Source organism: Hyla sarda, chromosome 9 (genome assembly GCF_029499605.1).
Source record: "Hyla sarda isolate aHylSar1 chromosome 9, aHylSar1.hap1, whole genome shotgun sequence".
Classification (NCBI taxonomy): Eukaryota; Metazoa; Chordata; class Amphibia; order Anura; family Hylidae; genus Hyla; species Hyla sarda.
Genome location: NC_079197.1, coordinates 14,459,181 through 14,472,437, shown reverse-complemented (window position 1 = coordinate 14,472,437; position 13,257 = coordinate 14,459,181). Strand labels below are relative to the sequence as shown.

Below are 13,257 nucleotides of genomic sequence, written 5' to 3'. Positions count from 1 at the left end.
CCCACAGCCCAGTGTTTTTCCAAATAGTGTGTCTCCAGCTGTTGTAAAACTACACTTTGTAGGTGGGGTGGGGGGTTTGAATAAATGCTGGCCATTGCATTGTAAGTAATTTGAATATAAAAATACCAGCTGGGTGTCCAAAATACTGGCTGTGCCGGAGAAATACCAGCCAGGTGGCCACCCTAGCCACATACCTGCAGAATATGTTTAATCGATACCATCTCTATATACGGATCATACAGAGAATCATAATCAAAGTAAGAGCTGGTTCACACACCCACACACATACCGCTCCCTCATCCAGGGCACAAAGAGCATGATGCCTGTTTGCATTCTTGTAGTTGACCCTTTGTCTGGCCCCGCAACCTTATTTGCCAACACTGCCCATTGAGCATGAATATATTTGATTATATTCTCATAACCTGATCTATGGCCGGCTTTTTTCATGAGCCATATCCAGCCATTAAATGAATCGCCTGTATTGGTTCCAGGACTACCATTGTACGTTGAAACCACTGTATGTTGGGACCAGAACTCTATAGAAACCTAGTAATTGGTTCTGAATAGGGAAAAGTGAGGATTAAAGAACAATAAGTAGATAACTAATATAGATTAAGCAAGTCCTTACATATTAAAGTAATAAAGATCTGCTGGAAGCGGTAATCACTGTCTATGTAAAGGACATGAGCTTCTTCAGGGTCCTGTACAGTACACAGTGTCCTAAAAAAGTAACATGGAGCCGCCCTCACCTGGTGTCCAAAGGAGCAGCTAACCCTGGTACAGGTAAAGTGTACAGAGCATGTAATGCCTCACTTTACTGTAGGGGGCGCTACCAGACACCAGTCAGTGCATACACTACAGTAATACAGGTAAAGAATAGAACAGAACATGTAGTATCTCCCTGTACTATAGGGGGCGCTACCAAACACCAGTCAGTGCATGCACTTCAGTAATACAGGGGTTTTAACAGTGAAATGTCCATTCTGATTGATCAGATCTTCCGGTCATTGACACGTTTCGCAGATCTGGACTGTCCGTAGCAGTGTATGGGGAGTCTGGTTTTAAGTTAAAATGTTCCAGAAAATACCACTGTATGCTAAAATATTGTAAGTTGAAGGGACCAGTGTATGTTCTTGTCTATATTTTTTCACCTGTCCCAATCTGGCACAGTCTCTCTACAAAACTTTTTATATCACGGGTCCGAAATTTTGCACAGAACAACCAGAGACCTCAATTGTGGTGGCCATGAGATCTGAGGAGAATGAGAAGCCCCACTGCAGCTGCAGAAATACCAATAAATAGCAGAAAAACTAAATATGCATAATAAAAGTGAATTATAATTTTAAATTTGTTTCCTGACTGCAATGAAGTGGTTAACAGGCGGGGCAGTTTTCCATGGGAAATATGTTTGGGTTTTATTTGGAACCGGAAATGTAACAGTGAAGCCTGGCAGAGCCTTCCAGATAAGAATATTAAATCATTAAATAATTAAATCAAATGCATCAGGAACTGATTCTGTAAATATTTACAAGTAAAAATATCTGACAATGAGAAAGCGCAAAACCAGAGGTCATGTGATCTCCATAGCTGAGACCAGCACAGATGAGCGACACAGATTCCATAAATCCCTGTGCTAACAAACTTATCAACCTAAAACCATGAAACATTTCTAAAGTACAATCCATTCTGCCCCCTAAATCTGCAATTAATAGCCCTTTCAATGCAGAAAATACATAGACGCTAGGATTTTTTCAGTCTTCTGGACAAAATCAGAACTAATGATATGTGACAAATGCAGATCCAGCCACCCAAACTGCAAAAACATTAAAGTGAACCTGTAGTTTGCAAAAACTTTTGATATAATGTAGATAATACCATTACATGTCCATTTGTAATGTACATTGGTTTAAAAAAAATTGTATATTTTTGGGTAAAAAATGCTGTCCCTGCAGCTCTTGCCTGTGTGTCTCTGTGGAGAGACAAAATACAGGAATTGAGGCAGGACAGGCAGGGCTCTGTGCAGGCTCCTGTATTGTCAATCATCCTGCTGCCTGAGCCAGGAGCCCTGCTTGTCCTCAGTGTACAGGGCCCTGATTGTCCTTGGTGCACAGAGCACTGGGGACAAACAAAATGAAATGTTATTGGGACTCAAAGAATACTGAGCTATAGGACTACGGTATTATGCACTTATTAGGCTTATTTTATGCCACTTAGAGCATTTACCCTAATAACAAATGTCTACCTCAAAGGTACCATCATGGAGAAAACCCACTTCTGTTTAATATGAAGCCAGTGCTGATGTATGGGTCCACCATTTCTGGTACATACATGGAGGTCCCGAGCAGGTGACACCCTTTATATTATATACCTTAATAGGACATATGGACGTTTTTTGTCTTGTCGTCAAGTTGTCTTCTTGAGAAAAATCCATAGCTTATACTTACTGGGTGATTTAGGGAGAAAAATATAGTTATATATTTATATAAATAGAGTTATATGATTTATTATATAAATCTGAATTATTTAAAGAGTACCTCTCATTAAAAGTTATATTTTATATTTTATAGTTTAATATATATAAACATAGATTAAGCATATATAAACATAGATAAAGTTGCGGAGAGAAATAGTCTGGTGTGGAACCAAAACTATCGCAACGCATGTGCCCACATGTGAACTCTCCCCTAAATATACCAAGGATTCCCAGTTCCATGTTTTGTAACTAATTGTTTTAACTAAGATTCATGTGGTCATGTGACCAAACTCATGTGTATTTTAACACGTACTTTTGAATGTGTGTGTATCTATGACTAAGCACCTGAGCGTGCAAAACGCGTCAGGTCCTGTCCTGCCTATTGCGTTTTGAATAAAGCCATTTATAAGTTTTACCTGCCATTCCCTGAGTGCCGGACATCTTCTTTTGTGGTTTCTAATGAACCGGGAGCTGTACCGGTGTCCGTGGCACGAGGACGTGCAGTAGACGCAGGAGCGGTGAGCGGTTCTACATTGTTTGTATAGTTAAATATATATATAGATTAACTTTATAATTTGATTCTATAAAAAAAATTTTCATGTGTATTTTCATTTTGAAAGTCTGTCCGCCAGCTTTTTTTGTGATTTCGAACTCAAACCGGCCTGGCTGTTGAGTCCGAAATCGCATACTCAGCGAAACTCCCCGCCTGTCAATCAGACACGTGGGAGCAAGTGCTGTGCGTGTATCCCTGCAGGGCATGGCAGCTCTGTCCTATGACAGAGAGGAGAAGAGAGGAGAAGACTCAGAGGCTGCCATCCCCGCCCTTTACTCCGTTTGTATGCGTGCTCCCAAGAGGGAGCACAGCATACAGGAAGAAGGGCGTAAGCCGGCCCTAGCAGGCATTAGATGACGTACACAGCTCCAAACTGAGCTACCGAAGATAGAGGAAAAAAGGTATTTACAGGGGGATTAGGGAAAGTTTAGTTGATGATAGGTACTCTTTAAAGTGTCACTGTCATTTGGAAAAACATTTGATATGTTGTTCAGATATGTCAAAGGTTTACATCTCAGTCCTGAGACCCTTTGCAATCGCTAGTTACAGCCGGGTGAAGAGCGCAGCACTGCACACCTCACTCCCCCAACTGTCACTAAAACTCGACCATAGACTCTAATATAGTGAATCGGATTTGGTGGCTGGTGAGGCAATGGAGCACGCTGCTGTGTACTTCACAGGGTTAGAAGGGGAGACCTGGTGCCATCTAAACTCCTGACATGTCTAAACAACATGTCAAAAGTTTTCGACACTTTAATCTGACCCCATCTAAAAAAAAAAAGAAAAAGAAAAAGCTTCCCATTGAATGCCCCTTGCCAGCCATAATGTATAAACCAATGCAGTGGATAGGCTCTCTTGTCATTTGTTGCTGCCCTGTGAAATGGCCCCTTTAATGGATTAACTCTCAGCCTGGTGGACCCTGGAGACCATGATCCTGTCCATCACCGCCTTGCTAGAACATAGCCAGGCAACTACAGTAATTAAAGGGAAAGGGTTTAGGAAGGATATTGCTGTGGATTAACATGAGGGCCTTAAATGAACAGGGGGACAAAGTGGCTCCAAATTCTTTGTAATGTTTTTTTTTTTCTTCATAGCTTAGAAAGTCTTTAATTTCAAGTGCACTTAACTGGGGGTCGTCTAAGGTTCTCTAAATAATTCCTGTTGATGAATGGCGAGAGGCGGGGGTCTGCCATCAAAGCTTCTTGTTATGTTAGGTGACACACAGAGACGATTGCTTTTTAAGGTTTAATCCTATAAAGCTTGACATTCTCAAGGATGTCTTGAGTTTCCTCATTTTACCTTTTCAGTAAATAATCGACTGAATCACCATGTCCTCAATAGCAGAGAAAAAGGGAGAGGAAGGAGACAATGGGGGGGGGGGGGGGGTGAAGAATTTATTGTGTAAATTAAAGTAACTGCATTAAGACACGGGGGATGGAATGGTTTATCTCGGGTGAACATGGAAAACAAAGTTCATGAAGGTGGTTAAGTTCACTTTTTTTTTTTTTACATGTATTGGGGTCCTGCATTCGGCCCAGTCCAACAAGCCCACAAAGCCCCATGGATATTTTCATATACATTTTGGGCACATACATGGGAACATCACTCGCTCCTCTCTTTTTACAACTGCAAAAAGTTTTTAATGTATGATCACTTCTCCTGTGCCTATGGAAAGCTTCTGAACAGGAGTTATAGGATTCAAATTTTCCCCAAATTTGAGAGGAGGAACCGACAACTATCATGCATTTAACCACTGGGATTTACAGCGGTTCTGACATAAACGCAAAAAAATGAATACCCATATGTGACCCCAATTTGGAAACTACACCCCTCACTGAATGTAACAAGGGGTATAGTGAGCCTTAACACCCCACAGGTGTTTGACAAATTTTCAGTAAAGTTGGATGGGAAAATGAAAAAAAAAAAATTCTTTCACTAAAATGCTGGTGTTACCCAAAATTTTTCATTTTCACAAGGGAAAATAGGAAAAAAGCCCCCAAAATTTGTAACCCCATTTCTTCTGAGTAAGAACATACCCCATATGTGGATGTAAAGTGCTCTGCGGGCGAACTACAATGCTCAGAAGAGAAGGAGCGCCATTGGGATTTTGGAGAGACAATTTGTCCGGAATTGAAGGCCACGTGTGTTTACAAATTCCCCATAGTGCCAGAACAATGGACCCCCCCCCCACATGTGACCCCATTTTGGAAACTACACCCCTCATGTAATGTAATAAGGGGTACAGTGACCATTTACCCCCACAGGTGTCTGGCAGATTTTTGGAAGTGGTCCGTGAAAATGAAAAATTTTATTTTTCATTTGCACAGCCCACTGTTCCAAAGATCTGTCAAATACCAGTGGGGTGTAAATCCTCACTGCACCCCTTATTTAATTCTGTGAGGGGTGTATTTTCCAAAATGGGGTCACATGTGGGGGGGTCCACTGTTCTGGCACCACGGGGGGCTTTGTAAATGCACATGGCCTTCTTGGCCGACTTCCATTCCAAACTAATTCTCTTTCCAAAAGCTCAATGGCGCTCCTCCTCTTCTGAGCATTGTAGTGCACCAGCAGAGCACTTGACGTCCACACACATGGCATTTCCATGGGGTTACAAATTTTGGGGGTAATTTTCACCTATTACCCCTTGTAAAAATGTAGAATTTGGGGAAAAACCAGCATTTTAGTGAAAACATTTTTTTATTTAATTTACACATCCAACTTTAACAAAAAGTCGTGAAATACCTGTGAGGTGTTAAGGCTCCCTGTACCCCTTTTTACGTTCCTTGCAGTGTGTAGTTTCCAAAATAGTATGCCAAGTGTTTTTTTTTTTTTTTGCTGTTCTGGCACCATAGGGGCTTCCTAAATGTGACATGCCCCCCAAAAACCATTTCAGCAACATGTGGTATTTCCATACTCAGAAGAGATGGGGTTACAAATTTTGGGGGGAATTTTCTCCCATTACCCTTTGTAAAAATGGTAAATTTGGGAAAAAAACTGCACTTTAGTGAAACAATTTTTGGTTTCATTTACATATCCGACTAACGAAAAGTCGTCAAACACCTGTGGGGTGTTAAGGCTCACTGGACCCCTTGTTACGTGCCTTGAGGGGTGTAGTTTCCAAAATGGTATGCTGTGGGGGTTTTTCTGCTGTTCAGGCACCATAGGGGCTTCCTAATTGTGACATGCTACCCAAAAACCATTTCAGAAAAACTCACTCTCCAAAATCCCATTGTCGCTCCTTCAATTCCGAGCCCTCTACTGTGCCCGTCGAACACTTGACATACACATATGAGGTATTTCCTTACTGTACAGAAATTGGGTTACAAATTTTAGGAAGATTTCTCTCCTTTTACCCCTTGTAAAAATTCAAAAACTGGGTCTGCAAGAACATGTGAGTAAAAAAATTAAGATTTTGAATTTTCTCCATCAATTTGCTGCTATTCCTGTGAAACACCTAAAGGGTTAACACACTTAGTGAATGTCATTTTGAATACTTTGAGGGGTGCAGTTTTTATAATGGGGTCATTTGTGGGGTATTTCTAATATGAAGTCCCTTCAAATCCACTCCAAAACTGAACTGGTCCCTGAAAAATTCCGATTTTGAAAATGTTTTGAAAAATTGGAAAATTGCTGCTGAACTTTGAAGCCCTCTGATGTCTTCCAAAAGTAAAAACATGTCAACTTTATGATGGAAACATAAAGTAGATATATTGTATATGGGAATCAATATATAATTTATTTGGAATATCCATTTTCCTTATAAGCAGAGAGCTCCAAAGTTAAAAAACAAAAATGAAACATTTTCAAGTTTTTCATCAAATTTGGGAGTTTTTCACCAAGAAATGATGCAAGTATCGACAAAATTTTACCACTAACATAAAGTAAAATATGTCAGCAGAGAGCACTGTGCTCGTGATGTCATCAGTGTTCCAAAAAGAAAGGAATTTCCTCTGTAGCATTCAGCAGCTAATAAGTACTGGAAGGATTAAGATATTTTAATAGAAGTAATTTACAAATATGTTTAACTTTCTGCCACCAGCTGATTTAAAAGAAAAAAGGTTACACAGTCTCCTGGACAGTGTGGAGGATTTTTCCATAGACTCACATGTTATATAATTCTGCATTAATCTAAAGGCTCATTTGTAATCAGATTAAATTTTAAGTAATTGTTTTATTTTTTGTTTCCTCCATAAAACAGCGCCATTCCTAGATATAGTATAGCTCATGAAATCATCTAGAATTTGTCCTCTCTCTCTCGCCAGATTTCACTTGCTAATGTAAGTGTAAAATGATCCAGGCTCCACGTTACCTAGAATTCCGAGGGATGTATCCGCACACATAAAAGGGCCATTCTTCTCTGTATCATATACGGACAGCTGGCTGCGGATAAATATAGTATCTAGTCTATACATCTTGGACGAGAATGGCAGCGATGTTTCCTGTTTAATTCCTCTCATGAATTAATCCTTGGATAATGTAAATTATATCCAAAATTTTAACAGTGACTCTTTGGACCGCCAACAAAGTGCACTATGCATCGTGTACAGAAAGTGCTCTAATGGAATAGGGTGGGTGTGGGACAAGTAAGGCTTAATCCCTAATAATGCTACTGATTAAGTGTGACTACACAGGTGAATTCATATACCAGTGTATTTTTCTTGCAAGAACAGCACCAGTAGCTGAATGTAAATGGTTACAAGTTGCAATATCAAACACGGTCTATGGACAAGCATGGCACTGTTTTTGTACAGAAGCAGCCATTGGACTCTAATAATATCATCATGATGCCTAAACCACAAGTCATCAGGGTGGTCCCCAGTGGCTTCTCCCCGCCCCACCAGTCTTGCTTAATAGATCTCAACCTATACTCAAACATGGAGAGAATAATCAAGGCTGGTGTGGTGGGAAAAGTGGTTGTCTGTGCATACCATGTATAAAAGAATGGTCATATTTTTTGCATCTGTAAAAATAAATATGCTACTTATCTGCAAGCACATTCTTAATTGTTCAGCTGTCTCCCCCTTGTAAGCTGTGACATCACAGGCTCTGAATGCTCCATGCATCCTCCCCCCCAACCCCCCTCTCTTGTTTGGACGAGAACAGTGATGTGAAGGGGGAGCTGATATTACTGCTCATTAGATTTATGGCAGCAGTGAGCTTGCTTTGACGAAAATTTCTAATAAGTCATAAATTTAATGAACAGTAATACCAGCTTACCTCATTCACATCACTGGTCTCACCTGTGCAGACAGGAAGGGGGATGGATTGAGCTTTGAGAGCCTGTGACATATTGTCACAGCCTACAAGGAAAAGACAGCTTAAATGGAATATCTCTGCCCTATGGATAACAACATTATATTAGGAAGTTGCTTTATTATACTCTTTGCCACTACACACAGGTTGTTTCTTTAGCTGGACAAATCCTTTAAAGCAATGAAAAGTAACATAAGCTAAAAATAATGACAGAAATAAAAAAATGCACAGGATAAATAAATAAAAAATTATATTGTAAAAAAGTACAAATGTTATTTTTGAATATGCCTGGATTATTTTACACAGCAAACATACACCACGAAAAAATGCTATGTGAGGTCTAGAGTTGAAATGGTGAACATATTAGACAGCACCCATCCTGACAGAAAATTCTTAATTTACTTTTTTGTATTATTTTATGGAGAAACCCTCTTAAGCTAAGAAAACAACTGGTTTCTCTTTCTCTACAGAGACATTCAGTAGAATCTATGAATGAATATACCATATTTATCCCTCTGGCCCATGTTTACCACCACCTCCACACAGCACATGTTACATGAATGTAAACTGAAACCCTTCATGAATGAAATAGACAGGGGGTCCGCACTTCTCTGTAGGGGACTTATACTTGAAAGTGATGTGTAATGGATTTCATTTCCCCTAAAATCAATGTAACAGGACGTTAAATCCCCCAAACCTGATATATTACTCCTAATCCAAATCTAATTCAGCTGAAGCAAGTCTGTTCCAGGAAGAAAGACTTCCAGAATACTTAACATCACACCAGAAATCAATCAGAAAATTACAGAACCTTTTCTTACTTTAGCTTTAATATTTTATACTATATTATGCCCAACGTTTTAGCACCATGTATTTAGACAGCTTTGTTACCTCTAAGGGAGCTCAGGAGCTTTTTGCATGCTACTTTACCATAGAGTTCAAGATATAAAATGCATGCAATATGCTCTTGTGCAGTGGAAGCCAAAAATAATGTTATGTAACTATTTGTCTTTGAGATATTTGGAGCTCTGTTTGAGTGAAAAAAAAAAATACACATTTTCTAAAAAGAGATTTTAAAATATCAGCAAAGAATTTGGGGGATTTTTAGTAAAGTAAATTTTAAAGCAGGTATATTTTCTGCACGCAGCCATGACCTGCCCCAGTATTTCTTGTTTGTTTAGACTTTCATCAGAAACTGAATAGTGGCTGAATAGGTACCATTAGGACAGCAGCAGGGGAGGATGAGTAGTACAGGTGCGTAAACGGTGTATTTTATTTTTTTATTTAGTCCAGCTATGATTTAGATATAAAAACAGTCCCCAGACAAGGCCTTTAAGGCAGATCTTTTGATGCACCCACTGTCTAATGGCATATACAGCTCTGTGTACAGGGCGTGTTTCCAGGTCTACTGGCAAAATCCCCCACGGTCATTTTTGGAATAGTGTTGCATAAAGTTGTAGACAAACCACACAACATTATTTAATCAGAAAATCTGCCACCACTGTGGTCACCATGTAGCCCTAGTTTTAAAGTTGGCAAATACACATTATATATGAGCTGGCTAAACCCACTGACTTCTGTAAGACCGGCAGACCATCTAATGTATACATCTTAACTGTCGAGGAGAGGAGGGTCAAGAATGTGGGATTTTAACTTCTCCCCTCTCCAATTCAGAACACATGCATGCTCAGCCAACCCAAGCATATATGTCTAAGGTGGGATCAGGAAGATAGCTGTCGAGTGTAGTCTTTCAAAACTGTCATAACCTTTTATATGGATTTTAGCCTAATTTATCATAAGGCTATAGCATTATTTATCATCAGCCAAAACACCCTGTATTATTACTTCGTGCCGCCCTTTATTTGGCATCTAATGGTTCTGTGTAATTAATTGTATTAGTTAATGTTCTGCAATAAAATGGAGGAGGGGGTTAGTATTTCCTATCTCCAAAATCTACTTCAATGCTGTTTCTGCTCAAAGATCAAACACACCCCATGGTAAGCGTGCGTCCATTACTTCTATAAACTGCCTTGTATTCAGAGGGGATTTGCACAGCGCATTTAAATTCTGTAGCATTTCAATTCAAAAACCTATTTTAATAATGCCGGTCTTGACATTGCACGTCTGTATTTCCAACAGAGGCTGAAATGTCAGGACGCAGCATCTATTGAGGAAGGCAAAAATCAGGAAAAATGAATAACCTCCCTGCCCGACGCTAAAAGGAAACAGCTGCTTTTTGGCTCAGATTAAATAGATGATTCATCTGTGCCCAGAAAAATCCAAATCTTTAGAATGGACACAGACAATTTAATGGATCCCATGTATTTCAACAGTGTTTATAAGAAGTGGTGTTAAATTTTGGCTCGGCAAATGACTGCTTTCAATACAGAAGGACAATGGCCACTGAACCTACATCTTAGGCCCCTTTCACACTACAAAATTACCCGTTTTCAAAGATCTGTTCAAAGTTCCGTCTGAAAATGGGCTGTAAAACGGCGTTAAAAAATCCTATAAGGCCGTTTGAAAATACCATTATAGTCTATGGGATTTTTACATTATCCCTTTTAACCCGTTATAGCCCGTGTCACGATGCCGGCTGGCAGGTAGTGGATCCTCTGTGCCAGAGAGGGATTGGCGTGGACCGTGCTAGAGGATCGGTTCTAAGTCACTACTGGTTTTCACCAGAGCCCGCCGCAAAGCGGGATGGTCTTGCTGCGGCGGTAGTGACCAGGTCGTATCCCCTAGCAACGGCTCAACCTCTCTGGCTGCTGAAGATAGGCGCGGTACAAGGGAGTAGACAGAAGCAAGGTCGGACGTAGCAAAAGGTCGGGGCAGGCAGCAAGGATCGTAGTCAGGGGCAACGGCAGGAGGTCTGGAACACAGGCTAGGAACACACAAGGAAACGCTTTCACTGGCACTAAGGCAACAAGATCCGGCGAGGGAGTGAAGGGGAAGTGAGGTGATATAGGGAAGTGCACAGGTGTAAACACTAATTGGAACCACTGCGCCAATCAGCGGCGCAGTGGCCCTTTAAATCGCAAAGACCCGGCGCGCGCGCGCCCTAGGGAGCGGGGCCGCGCGCGCCGGGACAGAACTGACGGAGAGCGAGTCAGGTACGGGAGCCGGGGTGCGCATCGCGAGCGGGCGCTACCCGCATCGCGAATCGCATCCCGGCCAGAGGCGGTATCGCAGCGCCCCGGGTCCGTGGAACCGACCGGAGCGCTGCAGTGAGAGGAGTGTAGCGAGCGCTCCGGGGAGGAGCGGGGACCCGGGGCGCTCGGCGTAACAGTACCCCCCCCCTTGGGTCTCCCCCTCTTCTTGGAGCCTGAGAACCTGAGGACCAGACTTTTGTCCAGGATATTGTCCTCAGGTTCCCAGGACCGCTCTTCTGGACCACAACCCTCCCAATCCACTAAAAAGAAGGTTTTCCCTCTGACCTTTTTAGATGCTAAAATTTCTTTGACGGAGAAGATGTCCGAGGAGCCGGAGACAGGAGTGGGGGGAACAGATTTGGGAGAGAAACGGTTAATGATAAGTGGTTTAAGAAGAGAAACATGAAAGGCATTAGGAATACGAAGAGAAGGAGGAAGAAGAAGTTTGTAAGAGACAGGATTAATCTGGCGCAAAATCTTAAAAGGACCAAGATAGCGTGGTCCCAACTTATAGCTAGGGACACGGAAGCGGACATATTTGGCGGAGAGCCATACCTTGTCTCCAGGGGAAAAAATGGGAGGAGCTCTTCTTTTCTTATCCGCGAATCTCTTCATGCGTGAAGAAGCCTGTAAGAGAGAATTTTGGGTCTCTCTCCATATGATGGAAAGATCACGAGAAATTTCATCCACAGCGGGCAGACCAGAGGGCAAGGGGGTAGGGAGGGGGGGAAGAGGGTGACGGCCGTACACCACGAAAAACGGGGATTTGGAGGAAGATTCAGAGATTCTGAAATTATACGAGAATTCGGCCCAAGGTAGAAGATCTGCCCAGTCATCCTGGCGGGAGGAAACAAAATGTCGTAAATAGTCACCCAAGATCTGGTTAATTCTTTCTACTTGTCCATTGGATTGAGGATGGTATGCAGAAGAAAAATTTAATTTAATCTTGAGTTGTTTACAGAGAGCCCTCCAGAATTTAGACACAAATTGGACGCCTCTATCCGAGACGATCTGCGTAGGCAACCCGTGAAGACGAAAAATGTGTACAAAAAATTGTTTAGCCAACTGAGGCGCTGAAGGAAGACCAGGAAGAGGGATGAAATGTGCCATTTTGGAGAATCGATCAACGACCACCCAAATAACAGTGTTGCCATGGGATGGGGGTAAGTCAGTAATAAAATCCATACCAATCAGAGACCAAGGTTGTTCGGGAACAGGCAGAGGAAGAAGAAAACCAGCGGGCTTCTGGCGAGGAGTCTTATCCCGGGCACAGATAGTGCAGGCTCGCACAAAGTCCACCACATCAGTCTCTAGAGTCGGCCACCAATAGAAGCGAGAGATGAGTTGCACAGATTTCTTGATGCCCGCATGACCTGCGAGATGGGAGGAGTGACCCCATTTGAGGATTCCGAGGCGTTGGCGTGGAGAAACAAAGGTCTTTCCTGGAGGAGTTTGCCTGATGGAGGCTGGAGAAGTGGAAATCAGGCAGTCAGGAGGAATGATGTGTTGAGGAGAGAGTTCAATTTCAGAAGCATCTGAGGAACGAGAGAGAGCATCGGCCCTAATGTTCTTATCAGCAGGCCGAAAGTGAATTTCAAAATTAAATCGGGCAAAGAACAGAGACCACCTGGCCTGACGAGGATTCAGCCGTTGGGCAGACTCGAGGTATGAGAGGTTCTTGTGATCGGTGTAAATAATAACTGGAAATCTTGATCCCTCCAGCAGATGCCTCCATTCCTCAAGTGCTAATTTAATGGCTAGAAGCTCTCGATCCCCGATGGAGTAGTTCCTCTCCGCCGGAGAGAAGGTCCTAGAAAAAAAACCAC

At 41.9% G+C, this 13,257-nt stretch overlaps 1 protein-coding gene across 7 annotated transcripts in view; it reads right to left on the bottom strand.

Moving 5' to 3' along the window:
• Window positions 1-13,257, bottom strand: part of RALGPS1 (Ral GEF with PH domain and SH3 binding motif 1) — a 409,196-nt gene that overhangs the window by 92,503 nt on the left and 303,436 nt on the right. The window lies entirely within an intron of this gene.